The sequence below is a fragment of the Brassica rapa genome, unplaced genomic scaffold (assembly GCF_000309985.2).
Source record: "Brassica rapa cultivar Chiifu-401-42 unplaced genomic scaffold, CAAS_Brap_v3.01 Scaffold0214, whole genome shotgun sequence".
In the NCBI taxonomy this organism is placed as follows: Eukaryota; Viridiplantae; Streptophyta; class Magnoliopsida; order Brassicales; family Brassicaceae; genus Brassica; species Brassica rapa.
This window is the reverse complement of record NW_022610158.1, coordinates 4,491-7,702: the sequence shown is the minus strand read 5'-3', so window position 1 is coordinate 7,702 and position 3,212 is coordinate 4,491. Positions and strand designations below refer to the sequence as shown.

Sequence of the window (3,212 nt, the reverse complement as noted above, 5' to 3'; positions counted from 1 at the left end):
TACTATTCCAACAGATCTGCGATTCGACTTCCGGAGATCCAGAAGCAGAATTTCGAGCTGAAGCCTCAATACTACACTCTCGTGTCGTAGATACCCTACTCTGGGTTACCGCACGAGCATCCTATGGACCATTTGGAACGGTTCGAGGATCTAATCGCTGCCATTCGGATGGAAGGAGTCCCCGAAGATTACCTGCTGTGCAAGCTCTTCAGATACACGCTGAATGGAGAAGCGATGCACTGGCTTAGGCAGCAACCCACAGGATCTTTAACATCCTGGAGCGACATCAAGAATGCTTTCTTACGAAACTTCTTCGATGAGGCGCGCGCTGAAGAACTTCGGAACAAAATTTCCACATTCTCGCAGAAGGCTGGAGAGTCCTTCAAAGATGCGTGGATTAGATTTAGGTTTTTCCAGCGAGACTGTCCACACCACGGATTTAATGAAGTGCAGCTGCTAAGCACTTTCTTCCGAGGTCTCGCCTTACAGTATCAAATGGCTCTTGATACGGCGAGTGAAGGAAACTTCACTACTCGGAATCCGTTGGAAGCTGTGAGACTAATCGAAAACCTTGCTAACAGCAGCAGAACCAAAAACACTGACTCTGAACGGAAGAAGTCTGTAGCCTCTATCGGGAAGGAACATATGGACGAAGTAAGAGCTAAGTTAGATGTGGTGCATGAGCTTCTTAGGAAGCAAGTTTGTTCAGCTGAAGGAGAAGTAGCAGATACAGAAGGAGAAGAAGATGTGAACTACATCGGAGGTACCGGATTCCAGAAATTTGGAAACCAGGGCGGAAACAAAAACTTCTTTGGAAATGGCCAAAGAAGTAATTAAAATTCACAATTTCAAAAACCCTTCAACAACAGCAAGAGCTACTCGAACTCTTACTACCAAAATCCACCACCCCAGACTCAGGAAAGCAAGATCGAAGAGAATGCTTGATCGAGTACTGTTGGGACAACAACAAATCACCGTGGATTTCAACGGTAAGATAGACTCTGCCTACAACAATCTGAACACCAAAATCGAGACCTTAGGGACTCAGGTGAGAAAACTTGAAACCCAAATAATTCAGACGGGCGAGACTATAAAGAGGCTAGAGAGGCAGGAGCCGACAAAGGAAAACACCACGTAAATGCCATCATAGATGATGATTCCTCGCAAGTGGTGAGAAATGAAAAGCTTGAGGAAGGAGATTTCGAAATCGAAAACTCCATGAGTCTTGGCGGATCCCAATGGTGTCGACCGATGTCAATGAACTTGCATCGATCGACAGACCATGATGAAGGTCGATGGACGGATTGCTCCAGTCATCGATCGACGACGTCTGCCAATTCGACTGAATGCAATGCGGTTCGAATTCTAACTCATGAAGAATTTGCAGCTAAGCATCCTCACCCACCCTCCCCATTCTATGATAAAATCGATCGATCGGTTGAGGCAACCATCGATCGACAGAGTGAGCCCGACGTCGATCGTCACAACACACCTCCCATCGATCGACATGCAACTCTGACAAACCGAGTGCGGTTACCTTCAATCGATAATCATTACATCAATGCACTCAGACCAACCAAAACCCAACCCTTTACATAGTTCACCAGAATCTGTTCAAGAAGAACAAGAATCTGAAGGGAGAAGGTTAAGGAAAAGGAAGGAGAAGATTCCTAAAAACCTTAAGAGGGAAGCTGACGATAAGGAGATGGATGGTTTCACTAAACGAGTCCTCAGAATCCCAATCGAAAAACCTTTTGATGAAGCTTACTTCACACACCGGTTGTGGATGTTCTTTAGAGAAACAAAAGTAACTGAGGAGGACATTAGGAGAATGTTTCATCAAGTCAGAGGAAAGATGAAACACATGATCACATTGACGAAGAAGAGTGATCCTGGGAAGTTCGCAATACCATGCGTAGTCAAGGGTGTTGAATTTCCCCATTCAATGTGTGACACAGGAGCATCAGTTAGTATCCTCCCTAGGATCATGGCAGACCAGCTTGGTTTGACCATCGAACCCTCAACAGAATCCTTCACCTTCGTGGATCTTTCAGAGAAACGATCAGGAGGCATCATAAGAGATCTGGAGGTACAGATTGGTAATGCCCTTGTCCCTGTAGATTTTCATGTCTTAGACATCGAGCTTAACTGGAACTCTTCACTTCTGCTTGGAAGATCTTTCCTAGCTACAGTAGGAGCTGTATGTGACATGAACAAAAACAAATTGTGTCTAACGCTCATAGACCCAAACATCCACTACGACCCCATCCGACCTAAGAGAAAGGTCATTAATTCTGTGGATTATGGGAAAGAACTTGGCTTCATTGGCGCATGCCATTGTGGAGCAGAGTATGAATCGGAGTACGAAACAGAGTACTCGGAATCGATCGACACCCCAACCTTTCCATCGATCGATTCCAATGTGTCAATGGTGACCGATGACCACAACAACACGTCACTCGACGTAATGCACCCACTTGACCATTTCGCTTCACCTAATCATTGTTACCAACATTTTGCCTTCCAACCTCCAACCAGGAGAGGACATGATGATTATTCCATAGGCAGTTGGGCAGACAGTGGTTTTCATGAAAGTTTTGCAGTTGACACTGTAATTACTTCACCTAATGAGGAACATACGGAGGAATACGATGAGGATTATTGGAAAGAACGTGCAATAGAAATGTTTTTGCAGGATGAAAGACTTTAAACACATAAGTTCACCAACACGTTTCCAACATCGTTCGACGCTGTGCACTCCACATCGGTCGATACCCACCCTCGTCCAGCAAAACAACCGCTCACATCGATCGACACCCACAAAGGAACATCGATCGATATTCGCGCCGCAGCGAAAATTCAGGAGCAGGAGAATATTCCCTCCCCAACTAGTTTTATAGATACCTATATAAATCGTTTTGCACCTCCGAAACCACTTACACACATCAGAGCAAACATACAAGCAAAAAAGATGAATACTATTCCTTCTACATCTACAGAAAAATCCATGAAGAGCAATCATCTCAAGAACACAAGTTCTGCAGAAATTACTCTGCCATCGATCGATGCAGCTGTATCTACATCGATCGATACTACTCTAAACCCTAATCATTCTATTTCTAAATTGAATAATTATGCAAACATTGATTACGGTTTTCTAACACCTGATGAATTTGGTATTTTCAGGGACCCAGATGGCAACGCATGTGCAA

The 3,212-nt window shown here is 44.5% G+C and overlaps 1 non-coding gene across 1 annotated transcript; it reads right to left on the bottom strand.

Moving 5' to 3' along the window:
- Positions 1-334: 334 nt before the first annotated feature.
- Positions 335-440, bottom strand: LOC117129871. Its single transcript, XR_004453408.1, has one exon. It is a non-coding gene; the product is annotated as a small nucleolar RNA R71 (small nucleolar RNA).
- Between the last annotated feature and the right edge of the window lie 2,772 nt (positions 441-3,212).